The sequence below is a fragment of the Podarcis liolepis genome (assembly GCF_965112155.1).
Source record: "Podarcis liolepis genome assembly, chromosome: 4".
NCBI lineage: Eukaryota > Metazoa > Chordata > Lepidosauria > Squamata > Lacertidae > Podarcis > Podarcis liolepis.
In genome coordinates, this window is record NC_139558.1 from 74,841,365 (window position 1) to 74,861,859 (window position 20,495).

The 20,495-nt window shown below is 40.1% G+C and overlaps 1 protein-coding gene across 30 annotated transcripts in view; it reads right to left on the minus strand.

The window, feature by feature from the left end:
- The window catches only part of ZBTB20 (zinc finger and BTB domain containing 20), a 493,834-nt gene that overhangs the window by 106,592 nt on the left and 366,747 nt on the right, over positions 1-20,495 (minus strand). The window contains exon 1 of one of the 30 annotated variants that reach the window (XM_083500909.1): positions 5,558-5,969. The exons of 28 other annotated variants lie outside the window; for them this stretch is intronic. The gene's annotated coding sequence lies outside the window, so the exon portion shown is untranslated. Of the gene's footprint in view, positions 1-4,446; positions 4,973-5,557; positions 5,970-20,495 lie in introns of those variants that run through there. One more of the 30 variants, XM_083500908.1, reaches the window with a different exon arrangement.

Genomic DNA, 20,495 nt, shown 5'->3' on the forward strand with positions numbered 1-20,495 from the left:
TCTCTGCCATCTGAAAGCAGCAGGGCAGCGTATCATGTTAAAGGAAAATCTGCTTCTCCTCTCAGTAGTTATCCTGTTAGTGGCCTTTAAGCAACACTGTTGCACCCAAGACACACGTGTTACACAAGCTGGTTTTCCCCTTGGCAAACATCCATCTAAATAATCATCAGGCTCTGCTATGCTTGGTTTTTTAAGATAAAATGGGAGCACACATTACCTAGATATCGTTTTAAACTCCACTAAAATTATACCGGAAATGTATTTGGCCCTACTGAAAGCAAGTTACTCCTTGTTCTTGCACTCTTCCAACAAGCAGCTGCTATCCTTTTCAGCTATAACCTCCTGAACATGCATGATGTATTCATCAGATGAGACGACAAATAACCACTTTGGCCCAATGTCTAGGTCTTACTGTACACATTTTGAAAGTTCCGCCTCGACTCCGATTTTCGACATTAGAAAAGAGACAGTTACTTTAGAACACGGTTTGCTGGAAAAAAGTCACCTGATCTAAACCTGTTAGACAGAACAGATTTCCTTCTGAGATGGTAAAACGCTTTAAGCTTTCTCCCTTCCTTCCATCTCTGTACTGATTAGCATATTCACTAGGTTAATATTTGCCTGCATAAAGGCATAAAAATATATTTCAGATTACAAAGTTCAAGCCTACATTTTGGAGGAATTGGCATCCGATGTATTAGGTACCATCCCCAAACAGGTGCCACTGTTGAATTGCTAGGAACCCAGGAAACCCTGATCACCTGGGACAAAAGTCTGACAAATAAATATACACACACTTAATAGCAATGACTACTAAGAGACTTTGTGAATGGGGGAACCAGTAAGTACAACACAGTATACGTATTAGTTGTGCGCTATCAAAAATAGTTATAGCACTAATTTCTAACCCTGTTTTTCTGAGCAGGATGAAACTGCACGTTCCTCAGTTAGAACAAGCCAATATAAAATATTTAAAATGAAACTAGAGTGCAAAAAGCCTTGAAAATGTCTTCCGCGGTTAGAGAATTTCTCCAGTTATATTCATATGTGGGGGAGAGGGGGACGGGAAGGGAAACATATTTTTTAAAAAAAGAGTTGTTGAGAATAAGAACAAGAGATTGTAATTGTGTAAGATAGTATGTTGCTACTAAACAACAGGAGACATGGACTATGACTATGAAAACACTACTACAGTGAATGAATGCTTCATTTTTAGACAGTGTCTAATTAAAATAATAAAATACTTATCATTTATGTAGTTCATGGAAGTGCTTCACTTGCATTACCTCAGCATTCCTAACAACAGCCTGGCAAGATAAGTGAATAATACTAGTACTAATCTATCATAGTTCAAGGGTTGAGGCTGGGAACTGGGATGCATAAGTTTGGAGCTGAGGTGAGATCTGAAGTGGACAAATCTCAGAATTTTGTACTTTAAGACCAGATCAGATATAGCAAAAACTTGGAACAAAAACATTTAAATGATACAATGCATACAACACCATATCTTGGCACACAATATTAAGGCAAACAATTGCCTCACAAAATACAGCATGGAATATTTTAAGTTTGAAAAAGTATAGAAAATTAAAAGTCAAGTTTAGAGAATTTAATGAAAACCAGAGTAACTTCAGAACTAAAATGGATCAAGTAGATACACCATGTCAAAGAGGCCAAGACCTGAGATGCCTTCTGATTGTTACATACCATGCAGCCTTACATTCAGTTCTGTGCACCTTTACTCAAAGGTAAGTCCAGTTGATATCAGTGTGACTTAATCCTAATAAGCAAAGGGCTGCAGGCTAAAGACGAAGGTGCTTTCAAAGTTAGCATTCCAATCTGCTATTTTATCAGTGCTATGGGTCCCCTCAGGTCATATGCCTTAAGTCATAGGAGGTAATTAGGCAGGTCCATCATCAAAACTTATAGTGATGCACCTGACTTCTGATCCCTGATTACAACCTGATGTGGGAAAACCATTAAACAAATTTCCTGGAAAGTCTGGAAATGGAGGAAGAAGAAGAAGAAAGGTTAGAGATATTTCACTTCCCCATAGACGGCAGTTGATAGTAATATGAGAGAATTTGTAAGAACTGCCACTAGGAACATTCACCTTGTTATTGTCTTTCCTCCTCCATTACCACACATTATTGCTAAATGCTACATACAATTTTCAGCTTAATCTGAATCATTACTTAGCTTACTCTTGGTTTCCTCTGTAAAAAATTTCAACTGGATCTGTCTGAACTTCCAGTGAAATTCATGTGGGTGCATATATTTCTGTATACAGATTTTAAAACTTATTCTTGAGAATAACTTGTTCATATAAACAAGGTAACACAGGGGTAAATTAACTCACAAATCCAAAGGATATGCTGACAGAAATCCTAGCATTCTGACTCCAGATTAAGAAAAGCAATTCCTACCTACCATTTTACATAAGGAAGAAAAGAAACGATATGAAAGGGGTCATAAATGCACATACGAACACGCATGCAAGAAACGGATAAACAACACACTCTACGTTAAATGAAATTTGGGCAGCTAACTTAAAACAGACTATGGAATTAATTAATGCTCTGTCTTTATGTAAAGCATATGAACAAAAAGCAGAGAGAAAAAAGAATGCACACAGAGACATAAAAACAGGAGGGGAACAGGAGAAAAGGAAATGAAAAGAAAAGAAAACAAACAGAGTTCTAACAGGCCCATTCTGCTAAAGGGAGTCCAACTAAAGAGTCATATGATATCTGATAGTGCAGGACACGTCGCCAGGAGCTGGAGCGGATTGCCTGCAGGAAGAAAGAGCCAGTGTGTTTCTGCTCAAAGAGCTTTTCTTTCCTAATTTTCTTTCCTCCCCCCTCGTCTCTTTCTCTTTTCTCCTGTACTGTGAATGCCTTAGTATCTTAGGTCAGGTCCATGAAGAATCTCAGAAAAAAGAACTATCATCTTTCACTGTACTTCTGGATGCAAAGATAGCTCTGGTAGAAGATGCCTCTTAGCAGAGACTGAAGGGACTTATGTAGATTTTGGCATGGACTACCCCTCCCTCCTGTTGCCACCTCTGGGAATACAGACACAAAATGGACACATACCACGTTATAGAACAAAAACAAAAAGGATATCTTAAGAAAAGACATACAGGAGGTACAAACATGTCGTTTTTTTCTATGAAAATGACAAAGATTAGAGGTGTTCATTACTTGCTTAATTATATTTTAATCTTTACAGAAAGAAGAATGCACAGTAAACAAATAAAATAAGGAAAAATGCAGAAAAAAATTGTTTGGGGAGATAAAGGAAGAAAACGCTAACTTTTTAAAAGAGGATATAATTTGCCAAAAGTTGGATGATTTCTACTGTGTTTCAGGAAATACTGGATGTGTCCAAGATTTCTACACTCTCTTTTTTTCTATTGAGATATTTCATGCTCAGCTATGGAGTCCTCTACGGTAAGACTAGATCAGAAAACACTTTTATGTTTGCATCGTGAATCTGGTTTCACTCCAATTGCTGCAATTAAGTTACTCCAAAATTATAGCAGTAACTGTAGGACAAACTTGCCTTTGTACCTCCTCTGTAAACATAACACATTCCTTCTGAAATAACATCTACTAAGTATGTGGGACTGCCAAAATCTGTATTACATAAACACATACAGCACATATGTGACTGTAACAGACCACCTCTTTAAGCAGAGGATTGAATGAAAAAGAAAAATAGCACTGATAATGATAATCATCCTTTGTGTCCCAAAACAATTGCTGTAATTACTTCCAATCTAGTCCCACACATTTTGCATACATGTAAAATTACATATACTATGATAGTAATGATGACCACATACATGCTTCCACTTGCTCTGGTGAACTACTAAAAGTAATGATTTAACAAAAGTAGTAATTAATTATTGGGGATGACTTTGATTAAAAGAAACCTTTCTTGAGTGTGTAAATGTTCAAGATATATTGAACATACTTGGATACGTTTTAAAACATGAAGAACTGTAGACATTTGCTACTATAATTCCATGTAACATGTTAATGAATTGCTACTCAACTTTGCAATCTCATGATACTAGCCAGAATATATTGTGCTCTGTGTGTGTGTGTACATCTATATGGAGAGAGAGGGGTTCAAATCCACAGAATAAAAACAGACAAACATGAAAACCAGGTATGTACTATACTATAGGTATAGTTCCATCTACAGGAAAGATAAACAAACACAAACTGTAAAGCCCTCCTAACCTCTTGGATAACCAAGTGTGCTATGATTAACATAAGGCCAAAGAAAACTGCCCCCAGATGTGTGTATAACTGCTGCATCCTTTCAGAGGCAAACACACTTTCCTTCCACAAGCCCTTACAAACTTTGGGGGGACTGGTGACAAAAAGTAAATGAACCCACCCCCCATTCCATCATTTCTTGTGCAGAACATCTTACCCATTCTCATTGCTTCTTCTATTGCTCAGGTGAAATGTCTTGAAAGGCAAAGAAAGAAGGGGGGAAAGGGGGGGGGAAGAGAAGAGCCTAAGTTTATGCCAGAGAACCCCATCAAGAAAAAGTTAGCAAAGCAACAGCTACATTGAATTTTTAAAAGGACAACTGTGTGTGTGTGTGGGGGGGGGGGAATTCAAACTATTTTCTTAACCCCCCTCCCTTTTCTTAGTTCAAAAATGTATTTTAGGAGGGAAAGAGAAATCACATCCCTTTTCAATTTGGGGCTTTTGTGTGCGTGCGGCTGCCACTGTTTCTTTTTCTTTCCGAAAGAAAAGGGGGGGACCCTAAAAAACAGAGGGGGGAAACATATCTGAGGCGTTAAGCTTGCACTCCCCCTTTCCCTTTGTAAAGAACTCTTTGTTCTCTAGTGAAAATGCTGGAGGAAAGAAGAAGAAGAAGAAGAAGAAGAAGAAGAGGGTGGGGGGGAAATCCCCGGGCAGCGACTCCCTGAAACAAGTGCAAAACACTTAGAGGCTTTTGGGCTGGCTGGGAGCCAGAAACCCTCCCGCTGTCTGGTTAGGAAAAGGGGGGGGGGAGAGAGAGGGAGAGAGAGAGAGAGGGAGAGAGAGAGGCAGCGCGAGGGGGGGGGGTGAAGAGACATTGGCACTTCCTTTAATAGACATAGGAAGCGGGATTTTTTTTTCTTTCCTTTTTTTCAAAACTGGCGGTCAAGCGTTAAGTAACTCCCAGCCTAAATCCACCTGCTCGGAATGAACTTGGGTAACCCCCCTCGGGGTGCCTGAGGAGAACCACCTACTCCAGACACTTCTCCCGCTCCCTGAATGCTGCTGCTGCTGCCCTGCTTCCATTCTTCCTGCTCCCGTCACACCAGTGCCCACGGCTCGCCTCTCTCTCCCCGCCCGCCCCGCTTCAAAGCAACAACACACCAAAACACACGCTCGCTCCATCTCCCTCTTTTCTTCCTCCCTCTCAAATAAAAAAAAAAAGGAAGGAAAGAAACGGAAAGAAGAAAAAAAAAAATAGACAAAAAAGAGAGAGGCGCCTTTCCCTCACGGTTGCGGCACAGTGATAAGGGGTAGCGAACATCTCATACCTGGTGTGAATGTTAATCAGCCAGGAGTTCTCCTTTTCCCCAAGACAGGGAACTGTATCCTTCCAAATTTATTAGAACCTCCTCCACTGGCTCTTTGAAAAACCTTCTTTGTCACCCTCTTCCCAAGTCCTGATACACTTTTTTTAAAATAAAAAAAATAAAAAAATAAAAAAATGGCTTCGGAGCTCCTTCTATTCTTGATATTGATTCTCCCTCTCTCTCTCTCTCTCTCCCTCTCTCTCCCTCTCTGTCTCCCCCCACCCCTCCTCCTTTCTCCTGTCTCTGTCTCTTCTGAGTGGTCTATTGATAAGTCCCTAGAGGCACTGGGTCAGCCTGCCCGTAGGAAACCAGACACAATGCACAAATCTCCGAGTGCCATTCTGCCATCAGCAAGCAGACCACGTTTAGGAGAGAGGAGGAAAAAAAAAACACAACAGTGGAGCAAAAGACAGAGAGAGAGAGAGTGAGAAAAAGACTGATTGGAACAGGAGGGAGTGAGAGAGAAAGCAAGGGAGAGAGTGAGAGAGCGACACTGCCAGTCAGGTTAATCATCCCTACTTTAATTAGCTGTTCGGCTTAGACATAAAACAATTGAATTTGAATGATCTGTCAGTGGGCTCGGCTGAACCAAAAGGGAAACGCGAATATTACAGAAAAGACTGTTGGTGGATTCTGATAAGCTAGACTGGAAATCCTCAAAGGGTAACTATTAAAACTTGCCACAAAACAAAAAGTACAAATACAAATGGCATTATACAATAAGCTGTTTCTTAAAACAGCTGTAGATCTAGATGCCCATCTCCTTTTTTCCTTTCCTTTTACCAGTGCTAGGTTTAGACTTGACACATATATATATATAAACTCCAGAGCAACACAAACTGGTTGGAGACTGGTAGGAGAGAGTGGCTATCTGGCAAGTACATTTTTTTTTTAACTCTACAAGAACTTTCCTGAAATTTGCCTTACAGAACAGATGGAGTTTAATACTGACAGACCTATGTATGTGTGAGGTGATAGATAGGACCACCATTTTTGCTTTCACAAGGAAGCAAATTGTCATTACCAAGGATACCTTATTATAGGACTGAAACTCGGGGGACTGAAAGCAATGCTTACTTCAGCTCTTCATAAGAAAAACCCTGCTGGGTCAAACTAAAGATCCCTCTAGTCCTGCAACTTGCTGACCACAATGGCCAAACAGAATTCCCATTCCTACAGTCCAGAAGTGCAAGGTACTTCTGGGGGATACTGCCGGTCCACCTGGGTGCCAGGCACTGGTGCAAGACTCTCACAAGTGCAGCAAGCTCCCTCTGTTGGTGCCATTGGAATAGTCCCTCCTAATGCAAATATATTTAAGTTGGTGTGTGTGTGATTTTGCAACAGCTTTGCAGCATGGAGGAAAAAGCTAAACTTCCCTTTCTACAGTCCCAATCTTAAAATCATAGAATTTTAGCATTGGAAGGGACTACAATTGTTCCCTCCCCAGGGCAGCTTTTTGCAATGTTAAAGTGCACATTAGTTCCTTTTATGCAATTAACATTCTATCTAGCTTGGCTGTGAGTGAAATGGTTTTCCAAAGAATCCAGGATCTGTTTTACACCAGGATACTTCTGTGCAATGTTAGAAGTAGACTTCTGGACAAACTTTTACATATTAAGTTTTCTGGACAGGACCAGAAAAATTCTGCATTGAGCTTTGCAAACCGCTGGCCTTTCATACATTTTAAGTAATGGTAAACAACAGTGAGACTATTACTCATTTATAAATGTTAGTTCGTTGAAGTTGATGGTATATTAACCTGGTTGTTGACTATCCCTGAGCTTAAGCAAAGCAAAACAAGACAAGACAACAACAAGCAGAGCAGTACCAATCAAGGCAGGTATCAATGATTGATAGAGGATCATGAGTTCTGTAGACAGAAAGGCAATGCTAGGTATTATGAATAAGCAATTCATTCCACTATAGAAAGTCTTTAAGAAAAGGAGTAAATTCTCACTAAAAAAGCAGGTGCAGAGTAATTTATTCATTCAGACCTTGGATGCAATCTGAGGTACAAATGGATTAATCCCAGTGACAGACATCACACTGAAGTGCTGTATAGCAAAGCAGGTGAGATATTTATGACACTTCCGAAAACCTGACATAATTGGTACCTCAAATAGGGAAACATGTAACATTGCTGTTGCTGTTACTAAGTGTACCACATTTGACAATCCAATATTGAATTGGCAAGATGTCCATTTAGCATGCGGGTGATGGTAGAATGGTGGCATAAAGGTCGTATAAAAAATCAGTTTACTATACATGCCATTATTATTATTATATCTCTGAGTTCCAGCAGCAAGACTGGGAAAGCAGATTACCCTGAAGCAGGCCTTTTTTTCAGCTGGAACTCGCTGACACCTCTCAGGTGGGTGCCATTGCCATTATAAGAGAACAAGGAAGAGAACATGGTGAGCTCTGGCACCTCTTTTTCTAGAAAAATAGCACTGCTCTGCAGTTGCATAACATGTTCTCTATATTCCAAACAGGGTAAGGAGAGCCGCACTAACACTATGAATTTCTGGTCTAGTGTGTCAACGTCAGCTGAACAACATTTATTTATTTATTTGTGACAACAACCACTGTCAAAGCAACAAACCAATAATCAAAAACCACCAGCAACAAAACCATATTTTAACACACACACACCCCAATTAATAATAAAAATTCACAAAATTGGATTGTGTTGGCAAACACACTATGCAATACCCTGCCCAACAAGGCCTGCCTGAGGCCTATACTGTTGTTCTTTTGACAGCATAAAAACCTGTCTGATCAGGTTGACAGTACAATTCCAAGCCTTCCATGTCTGTCAGTTCTGAAATGGAATTTAGGTTTATGGGTATTTTAGATTGAGCTTCTCAGTTTAAAGCAGGGCTTCTCCCAGATATCTGAAATAACTGGGAGGCACATATGGGAAGCGCTCCTGCTCTATATGGTAAACAAGAAAAAAGTGTTGAACTGCTTAAATGGTCAACATAGACATTTTGAACCGGGCAGTTAGTATCACAGAGTTAGAAGCAGGGCAATATACACACTGAGATTCATCCCTATGAGGAGATGAGGCACAGCATTCCGCCCTAGTGGCAGCTTCAAAACCATTTGTAAAAGCAGTTCCACACAGAGTGGATATGAGTAATCCAAACAGGAGATTACTAAAGCATGGATTACTTAGGACAAAACCGTATTTGACCACAGCCAGCTCAGCAGCCTGAAATGGTAAAACACACTCCTGCTACTGCCATGCAAGAGTCCAAAATGAGTACAAGGTCCAGGGACACTGCCAGGGTGCAAAACTTTTTTCTTCAAGGGGAGTGTGCTGGCAAAAGCACATTTCCCACTGGTTTAAAGTTGGCCCAACATAATAACTTCTGTCTGGCTGAAATGGAAATGTATGCCAGTCACCCCACAAATGTATTTTCATGAATGTTTTCAGGGAATCTACCACTGTTCCCTGATTTGATGAAAAATAAAAATAAAACTGGGCACTGTCATTATATGTTTAAAAGGACTGGTGGCAAGACAGAATTTCAAGGAACCCCACAGGTCAAATCCCATGTGGTAGAGCAGCAGTCACTCAATGCTACTACCCTTTAGCACTGCCCCTGAAGATAGGAGAATCTTTGGCAACCCCAATTCCCCAATTCCCACTAGTCTCAAACAGCTCACAAGTAGTTGATGATCAATAATATCAAATGCCACTGAGAGGTCTAGGAGAATGAGCAAGGTCATATTCCACTGTCAAACTCTAGATGCAGATCATCGACCAGGACAACTAACGCCATTTGAAGCATGAACTCTGACTGAAATGGGTCTGCTAAAATTATATCGCATTACTGCTCCATTGTTTAATTTCTGATAACCTAAACTTTTGACAAGATAATTTCATTAGAGAAGAATTCTCCATGTTTCTTTAATTTTTGTATAGAATAAATCAATTATTACAAGCCTATCAGCACTTTTTTGTTATCCTATTTGTGCTGCAATATAGATAATGATTTGATGGTCAAATGTAATTATTTTCCTACACCGTATATGACTACAGGACAGCCTTTAAGAGAGTCAAGTGAGTCCATATTACTTCTAGACTGATCTAGATGGAAGCTTTGCAGAAAGATGTACCAATGGATTCAGCAAGGCTTACTCAATACTTAGTAGGATAATAGGCCCAATTTTAGATATAGAGTCATCTTGGGTTCAGGTTGCGCGTTTTTGGGTTGCACACTGCGTCGAAACCGGAAGTACCAGAACGGGTTACTTCTGGGTTTCGGTGCTCACGCAGAAACACCAAATCACGCTTTGCACATGCTCAGAAGCACCAAATTGCGACCCCACGCATGCACAGACGTGGCGTTGCGGGTTGCGAACGCTGCAGGTTGCGAACGTGCCTCCTGCACAGATTATGTTCGCAACCCGAGCATCCACTGTATTATGGTTGTTATACAATTAGTGTATAGAGCCCATTCTACAGCACATTTAAACATAGTACTTGGATTCCAACCAACTTATATTAAGCTCCAACTGATTATTGAGTTGAAAATGGATTTCATTAATTAAGCAGCTGATAAAAATTGCAATAATAAAAATAAGAATTGGAGAAGTAGGAGTGAAATCAGAAATCCCTTTCCAGCAACTTAACTAAAGTACTTCTGATAAACATGAGTACTTAAAAAAAAAATCTAATTAAGAACATGAAAATACTTGTCTACATGACAGGTCCAATATCCAAGCTTTTAACACAAGATTATTTAAATTAATAGAATAAACTTTGTTGTTTATTGAGGTTAGTAACCATGTATTTGATCTACTGTTAAGCAGAGATACCAGTTCATATAATAGTGCTCAAAAGAGCTTCATTGGCTGTTCTGGGTTTGGATGTGGGAAACTTCAAAGCCCTGTACTTTGATGAAACTTATGGGATTGTTTTCAGCAACTTACTGTCTCTCGTAAAAATATGAGGCTATCTAAGATGTACAGGATATAAATGTAATTTGTTTACTAATTAACTCACCTAAAATTACAAAACAATTAAACTAGACTCTGCCTATTAAGAACATGCCTTTTGCCAAAATTGTTGAGCTTTCTTTAGATTTGCAAAACAGAAAGAAAGAAAGAAAGAAAGAAAGAAAGAAAGAAAGAAAGAAAGAAAGAAAGAAAGACATGGGTTGCCTTATGTCTGGATTTTCCTGGACATTCCAGAGATTTCCGCCAGGATTCTGTTTTCAACTACCAAATCTAGGCTATGTCGGGAAATTCTGGATGTATGGCAGCCGTACTTCCTTCACTCCTTGTGTTCTTCAGCCAAGATTGAAAGCACACCATGTTTTTACCTCTGGAGCAATCAAGTGATGTACAGAGCTTATTAGGAACAATGCTGGCAGAACAAAGCATTTTCTTATAGGATAGTGAGAGGGTTCAGACTCCCTTTCCTTGTAGCATGCTTAATCTGCACTGGGCTTTCGATCAGCAGCCAGCACATTAATTAACTGATTAATGAATGGGTTAATTACACCAATTAATTGATTTGTGTATACAGTCCTAATGCAAATAATACAAATGATACCCGATTGTTATTAAGTAGGCATGTAACCCTGTTTTACAGATCTATAAACTGAACTAAGTAACTATTGATATGGCAACAGCAAATCAGAGGGCATAAAGTGACAAATCAAATCAGAGCATGAGCTAGGGTTATGATTTAAAAAAAACCAAGTCAATTACCTTTTCCCCCTAGTACACATATTACCCTTAAAAAAAGGAAATAAAACAAAAAATGTAGAAAGGTAAATACAAATAAAACTATTTAATATTCATTTTTATAGCATTAGCTTCCACAGAATTTCTTACTGACAGATACATATTGCATTACCAAATGAAGTGAGTACAGAGTCTGAAAAGTGTTATACCTTCAGATGATTTTGGACTCCAACTCCCATCAGCCCCAGCCATTTTTAAAATCAAATTATTTCAAAGTAGTTTGCGATGAAATAAAATAAAACAACAATAAAATACAACTAAAAACAATCCTAATAAGATGACAAACCAACAGGCAACAGAGAATAGCAACTGAAAACCGAAAATGTAAGAAACAGCAACTAGAAGCACAATGAAACAGAAATACCCTGCTCCCAGAATGTTAGAAGGGGTAGAACGAGATACAGTACAGAGTCCATGGAAAGGCGTTCTATATCTCCAGAGTTACAGCCAAGAATATCATGTTTCTTATATAGACCAGTCTGGCTTCCAAGTACAACAGAACATGAAGCAGAGTCCCCTCCGCTTCAGGGGTGGGTGTCCATATCATTTTGGACTCTATTCCTAATTATGTCTTTTTAATTTCCAAATGAAATCCAAAGGACAAGTCTAGTTCCCAAGTCAGCAGCTCCCTGCGTCTCCTGGCAAACCTCTTCTAAAACTGAGTGGAGTTTCAAATGCAGTTTTTGATACAGCACAAAGTTCTGCTTTCCAAAAAAGTGTGTGTGGAGGGGGGAAGGTCCAAAATTCAAATGAATATGGACCTAAAGCCACTGTCTGGATCAGAGTCAACACATTTTGTTTGATATCTCCTGTCACCTTTTGTTGCTTCATCTAGTTTGCAAAATTTGTGATTACATGCCCTCTGGGGGAGTATCAGTTAACAATTGCAATTCCCCCTCCCCCAACCAATAAATCCAAATATATTGGATTTTTAAATGTATATGGGAAGCACATTTTTCCTATCAATTGGCCCAAGAAATCTACAATTGCCTACAAATTCTGGATTTCTTCCTTCTTGCAATATAATAATATATGTATGTATACATACATACATATTATGTATGTATCTATACATAATAACATATGTATAACAATATATGTATGTATATATGTTACGTATTCAAAAACCTGAGACTCCAAGGTGAAATGAATAGTATCAATGAGGAAAAACACAATGAGTATATTTTGCCAGTGTATCAGGAACGGAGGGAGGCAACATTAGTATTGGAACGTAGCAAAAAAGACTTAGCCCCTCCCCGGCCCTGATCTAAATATTGGGATCAAACGATATATACACCATACCCTGAGGGGCACCAGCCACCAGTGACATTGTCAAACACACAAGCTCTGTGCCCTTCACATACCATCCTCTCTTGTGCCGAAAGAGTAAGAATGGCAAAAACAGCTAGTGAGAAAGTATAACATTACAGGCATACTAGAACCATCTCCTGCCCTTCCAGCAGCCGAATGCTAATTCATGCTGTTAGTTATGAAATCACCAGCTCAGAAACAATGTTTAATACGCCTTATCAACAGCCCCTTAGTGAATGAATTATTTAACCCTCCCCAAAGAATGAGCTTGACACTCCTGCTCCCGAGCATAACATGGGAACAGGTGCGAGGTTTTTATTTCACTGGCAAAAAAAAAAATTACAAACAAAATCTTCCATCTCCCTGTACTCTGAAAATTCTGAACCATGTTTGCTGAAACTTTCCAAATAAAAAGAAATCAGCCTAAGGCAGAAATTCAATGAATAGTTAAAATTTGACAATGTTATAAGCCACTGAAAACAGGATGTTATAATAGAGGGTGGTAATTCGAGGAATCTTTATGTATGTCAAAAAAGATTAAATCACAGTTGCTGAAGCACAATCTTATGTAAATACAAGTACTAAGAGATGTTACTATGGTTTTGCATTTAGTTCTTCTTTAGAGGTGCTTCTCTCATCTGTGTAAATCTTCTGAAAACTTTTGTGAACCCCAAAAAAATTCAAGGTGGAGTAGCCAGAGAACTGTTTTCCTGGGAATATATGAAACAAGTCTTTGAGTATTAATGCACCTAGCACCAAATAACTGGAGAGCTGGAAGGTTTCCCAAGGGTCATCCAGCCCAACTCTCTGCAATGCAGGAATCACATAGAATGCTGAGGACATGGAGCTCTACTTCTCCATAACATCTGAATCAGGAGAGGCTGTGCAAGCTTGGGACTACTATCTTAATGGAATGCTAAATAATAAATGCAATGGGTGGAATGCTATGCTATTATGATCGTTCTGTCAGTGCAATAATTTCTGCTTCCCAGATGGAATGATCTCCCTTCTACTCCTTCTGCTGATTTGGGAGGGTGTGTGTGTGTGTGTGTGTGTGTGTGAGAGAGAGAGAGAGAGAGAGAGAGAATCCAGCCTAACGGCTTTCCTGTAAAACAGTGGTACCTCAGGTTAAGTACTTAATTCGTTCCGGAGGTCCATTCTTAACCTGAAGCTTCACTTTAGCTAATGGGGCCTCCTGCTGCCACCGTGCCGCCAGAGCACAATTTCTGTTCTCATCCTGAAGGAAAGTTCTTAACCTGAAGCACTATTTCTGGGTTAGCGGAGTCTGTAACCTGAAGCATATGTAACCTGAGGTACCACTGTACTGGGAATTAGGGGTACATTATGTGACTTTCAATTTAAGTCCAGATGAAGATGCATGCAAAGCATTCAGCAGTGCCATTTCATGTCAGTTGCTGCCTTCCATCAGTTGGTCACAATGGTAGCCAGAAGCAGATATACAGAAGAGACCAGCTGCTGGCTTCCTCTATAGGGCTCTGACTTGGCAATGTTTTCTTTCATTCACTTCAGAATGATGGGATATGAAGTCCTGTCAAGCCAGGCCACAGTGGAGAAAGTTGTTCACCTTCTCCTCTGAAGCATTCTGGTTGGGAAGACATACAGTCAGAGAGGAAATATTGTGTGAATCTCTCACATGCTGCATTTCTCTGAACCACCTCTGCTTTCTCAATGAATTCACTTGGAAAAGTGGCACTACTGAGGTAAAAAGCAATGGGTATGTGTTATGAGTTTGTGGGCGGGGACGAAGGCTGTACGCAAGATTCGTCTAACCCCTGGATCCAGCAAGTGTTAAAATATAAAATAGGCTAGCTTCCTGTGTTGAGGTGATAGCCTGGATGATGGGCCATTAAAGGAAAGGAAAGGGGCTCTGTGTGAGATGGCAAATGGATGGGGTCTCTCCCTTCAGAAGCAAGCCGGAGAGAAAGTCAGAGCAATGTTTGAGAGCAATGTTTGATTTCTGTTTGAATCCAAGGCTACAGCTATGGGAGAAACAGGGCACTTTTGGGGTGCTAATGCTGTATACCCCTCCATCATAGGTTCGTGTTATATATATATATGTGTGTGTGTGTAAATATCATAAAGACATCACAGACTCTGCTGTGCCTCATTCCAAAGGAAACACAAACAGTGTTTCCTCTGGAATCTCGTACCACTCAGAGATTCGGATGGTGGGCAACAATACATTGGTTTCAATGTGATGGCCCCTTCACCCCACAAATGTTGAAGCATGTCTCCAAGTCCTATGGGACATACTCTCACTTGCTCACAATTCTCTTTCATCCCATTGACCCTCCTTTTTCTACATTCCTGTTCTGCGTCAAATTGAGCAGCAGTGGGGACGGAGGGGCCTTATGATATGAGTGCTGCGGGGGAAGAAGTCTGACCTCATAAGAAGGCTGATAATGGTCTTCTCCCACTAAGACTACCCTGCCTGTCCAATACACTGGGCACTTTAGTCATAGAAGACTAATAAAAGCCTCAGATCTGTTTCAGACGTATACAGAATGCAGGGCTGAAAGAAAGTGTAGTAACATTTGCTTACTGTTTTCTGCTTCTTTGTAATTCCTAAAGCAGAATTTGTATGTCTCTTCAAATAGTAGGACATGCAAGCTGTCCTTGCATCAGGGTCACCTCAGCATACGACAGAAAGGTTTGCACAGAAATTCTTCTTCAGACATTATGTAGGACAAAGAAAACATTAATCATCCATTATTCCTTTTCCTTTTCTAACCTTCCAACTTATCTTTTCTTCAGTGAGACAATGGCTGCATTTGCACATAATGCTAAACCATAGTTTAGTGGTATGATGATGAGTTTGTGTGAGCCTTGGATTTGCGCAATTTCCCTGCCAGGAGCAAACTTAAACTATAATTTAACCACAGCTTGTAGTTTCATCCAATACCTGAACTGGGATGAATTTTGGTTTACTAGAATCCATTCTTTACAAACCATGGATAAGACTTAATCAGTTTATCCTGGTTTGCATGTTGCAACAAGCTGAGGTTAGGGGGAAAAACAGCAGTGAAAACTTTCAAACTCACAGCCATTCTAGAGGAAGATAAGAAGTGCTACGCAAAGCCGACAACTGCACGTTTGTCCTCATAATGCTAAACCATGGGTTAGTATTACATGTAAATGAGAGCACTTTTTATTCTTGTTTGTGTGAAGCATGAAAACAGCCTCTTGACAAGAACAGGCAAACAGACAATGAGACAAAATCTCTGCAATGTATTTTTCAAGCAAGAATGATGCCATGTTTCCTACAGGAGGAAGGGCAGAGATATAATTGCTTGAAAATAAGGAGATGATAAAATATCATATCTCAGACATAATGTATGATCAATTCTGGTCAGGAAGGTGATACAAGGTTCCCCTTTGGGCCTGAGCCATGTAGCTAATAAAAAAAGACCAACATAGCCAGGGGGATTTCCTGAGGCCATTGCAGACCAACTCATAGGCTACTATATAACTCATTTTCAGGAGCATTTGGGCTGCATTTAACACTATCTCCAGGCCCCTAGAGCTTTAACTACCATATCACAGTTTTACTTAAAACATAGCAAAGAGCTAAAGATCTTCACTTTCTGATCTGAATTTCGAAGAGTCAAATGATTTGACAGGAGAAATAATTCACTTTGCAAGCTATTTCAGTCATTTTCCCTGGTGCCAAAGGCTTCTGTGAAGTTGGAACTGGCTTTATATACTTTTGCCATTTATTCATATTCTATTTGATATTAAAGATTTGTGATCTCTTGACTTGGATGCCCCGACTTTGACCTAAAAGGCCAATACAAGCCAGTCCAATAAGACCTACTGGCTACTGAAGCTGGAGTTTCCATCAGCACAAAAGATCCTATTGTCTGTGTAATCAAAGTTTACTTTAGCTGGGAATATTGTTTGCTAAAGAAAGGTTATTTTAGCTATTCTTGTAGAAGCTACTGATACACACACACACACACACTCTATCTATCTCTAATCTGTATCCACAACACCATCCTTAGGTCATGACTGTATATATTTGGGAAAGACGAATGAAACAGGTTTATTTCTCTCAAAATAAAACTAATATTTCAGCTAGCTACATAAAGAGTTTAAGACATTTCCACTCCTTCTTTCAGTGAATATGTAAAGAAGCTGGTGCAAAGAAAGTATTCTCCTGACTTTTATTCAAGATTACAGTTTGTATTTCTTACTTAACTGTGCTTTCATGAACTCTGCAAGAGAGAGTATTGTGGCATCCTAAAGACCAGGCCAATCAATTTATTGTGACATAAGTCTTTAAAATGCTAAACTCTCTTTCCCTCTCTCATTTGTTGCAACAGACCAACACAGCAATTCCTCTGGAAGTTGCCCCTGTAAAGAATGTTAGGTTAAAGGTACACATGCTGTATATTTTACTAAATCATTTGTTTCTGGCAAGTACATATGTGTTGTTTTAATATATAACCTGAAAGCTGACGTGTTATTTTGTGATATCGTGGGGTACAAATCTGCAAGAAATGGCTAATATTTGCTCTCACTTTAACTTATCTGATATGAAGCACTCTGAACAAACAAACCAAGTTTATCTGTACCATTTGAAGTTTATGTCTATGTAGACCAAACTACATGCATCATTAGAAATCTCCTCCCCACACCCAAAAACAAAACAAAAAACCACATTAACAGCAGAAACAGTTTTCATCAGGAAAGCAGGGTATGGGGAGGGAAACCTGGGAATTTTCCTCCTCTACCATGACCCTGACAAAAATCAACCCCACACTACTATTAACATGGATGGGGGCTGCCTTTGGGGCTAATAGCAGTCTGGGGTCATTTTGAATCAGATTTTGGTTGGGGTGAAAGAGTTAAATCTCCTCCTCCTATATGCTGCAATCACAATAAAAATTGGTTCCTTGAACCTGTTATAAATTAAAGAAAGCTGATGGGCTTCTTAACAACATTTTAGTTTGGCTCCATGTGTCTCATAAATAGTGGGCCCTATGGCTGTGAGTCAGAGTGCAGGATGCTAAAGTGGAATAATATGTTGCTTTCCTGACAGCTTCAGCTCTTTCTTTAATTTTGGTTGCTTAAATCTCAACAGGAAGACTGCCTAAGTTTGGAAACTGGGTGCTGTGGGAGGCATTAGGTAATAAATGGAGTAGCAGTCTCTATACCTACTCTTATAGATAGATAGATAGATAGATAGATAGATAGATAGATAGATAGATTCTTTATTGTCATTACACTAGTGCAACATTGCACAAGTGCAACGAAATTGGATGCCATCCCTTAAAAACAACAAAAGCAAAACACAACAACAACCAAACAAACAAACCACCTTCCAACCACACCCACACCCACACCCATCAAACTCCCAGGTCTCACTATCGAGTTACAGCATTCAAAAAGGCCACAGCTCTTGGATAGAAACTGTTTTTCAGTCTATTTGTCCTTGACTTGATGTTTCTATACCTCCTGCCAGAAGGCAGTAGTGCAAACAGACTGTATCCCGGGTGAGATGGATCCTGCAGGATGTTGTTTGCTTTCCTAAGGCAACGGGAACCGTACAGTTCTTCCAAAGGTGGGAGAGGGTGACCAATAATCCTTTGGGCTGTGGTTATGACCTTCTGGAGCACCTTCCTCTCCCTAGCTGTACAACTGGAGAACCAAGCACAAATACAGTATGTAAGTATGCTCTCTATGGAGCCTCGGTAGAAGGACACCAGCAGTCTCTCACTCAGATTGTTCTTTTTTAAAAGTCTGAGGAAATAAATTCTCTGCTGGGCCTTCTTCACCAGAGCAGTGGTATTTGCGCTCCAAGTCATGCCCTGATCCATAGTCACTCCCAAAAACCTGAATTCCGCCACCCTCTCCACCCGTTCCCCGTTGATATACAAGGGCTGAATGTCCGCCTTTTTTCCCCTATAATCCACCACCAATTCCTTGGTCTTAGCCGTGTTAAGAGCCAGATTGTTCTCTCCACACCAAACACAAAGCCGCTCCACCTCGTCCCGATAGGCGGACTCATCCCCTCCTGAAATGAGCCCCACCACCGTAGTATCATCAGCAAACTTGATGATTTTGTTGCTGGAGTAGATGGCTGTACAGTCATACGTATAGAGAGCATAGAACAGGGGACTCAACACACAACCCTGTGGTGAGCCGGTGTTAAGGCTAAGGGCTGTGGACACATGTGACCCTACTCTAACCCTCTGAGAACGTTCTGACAAAAAATCCAAAACCCAGAGACAGGTGGAGTTGGGGAGTCCAATCGTCTCTAGCTTGGACACCAGTCTATGGGGGAGGATAGTGTTAAAAGCAGAGCTAAAATCCGCAAACAGCAGCTTCACATAATTCCCCGGCTGCTCCAGATGGGACAGAGCAGCATGGAGAGTGGTGGTGATAGCGTCTTCTGTGGATCTATTTGCCCTGTATGCAAACTGGTAGTTGTCAAAAGTTGATGGAAGACAGGAAATAATATGACGGCGCACCAGTTTCTCAAAACACTTCATGATGATTGGAGTCAGTGCAACTGGTCTGTAGTCATTCAAACTACTGATTGTGGATTTTTTAGGCAGAGGGACAATAGTTGACGACTTCAGGCAGGGTGGGACAATAGACTGGTGTAAGGACTTGTAGAAAATTATTTATTGAATATCACATCACATCACATCTAAAGACAGGGAGTCTTTCCCAGCCTTACCTGGAAATTACAGGGTCTGAATTTGGGACTATCTGCATGCAGAAAAAAGCTATGGCCCTTCCCAAAATTCTTCTATAGCACATATTACAGTGGAGAGTTAACACTACCATGATCTCCACTGAAGGCAGGAACTGGCTAGTTTCACATTTGATATTTGGTGTTTAAATTGCCCTAACATTATGCCTTAATTCAGCACCTAAACACAGAGGGACAGATCTAGCTAATCTGGCACACTGGTAGAAGACAGCACAATGGCCCCCACTAACACAACACTCTTCTCCCCTCTCCTCCTCCTATACATCCCCCAAATTGGCTCTGTGGGGTCAGAAGAACCCCCGGAACAGCAGTAGGGTGTGTGTGATTCTGCCTGGAAGGCAGAAATGGTTGCATGGATGGAATGATCAGAAGAGTTGTGACACTGAATTTCTCCCAGAGAAGCACTGCTGTTGGAGATAAAGATGTACGTACATAGCTTGTACAGAACTCTCTTTTTCTCTTTACTTTTAATCTATTTGACACTAATAGTAACTAAACAGAAAAGGAAGTAGTGTTGGTGTTAATTCTTTTTAATGGTTTTGTGGCAGATCTACAGACAGGTTTGCGCCTTCTCAAACTGCATGTGGGACATACTAAAAAGAAACCTGTAGATTTTTGTTTGTTTGTTTGTTTGTTTGTTTATTATTCACTCTAAGGTCCCAGATGTGATGAGGTGCTAGTGTCCCCCTCCCTTCAACCAAGCATTTCAACCCAATATTACTTTTCTTTCACAATGTCACATTCCTTTCTGCTTTAGAAAGGAGCAGCAAGAACAGACTTTCCTTGTTCCGAGACCATGAGGAAAAATTACGCTATTTTCACCCATCTATAGAGGGTTATTATTTTTGTTCGTTATTATGCATTTTTGTGTTTTTATATTGTAAACTGTCCTGTGATCCTTGGATGAAGGGTGGAATATTAAATAAAAAAGTAAGCAAGTTCCTGCACTGTACTGTTTTGTATTGTTGCACTAATGTAGACACTTATCACTTTTCACAAATTGGTGCAGCTAATTTTAGGATCAGACTTGCAGGTCATTTAACCACAGTGTGTATCAACTGCAGCAACTCAAAAAGGAAAAAGAAA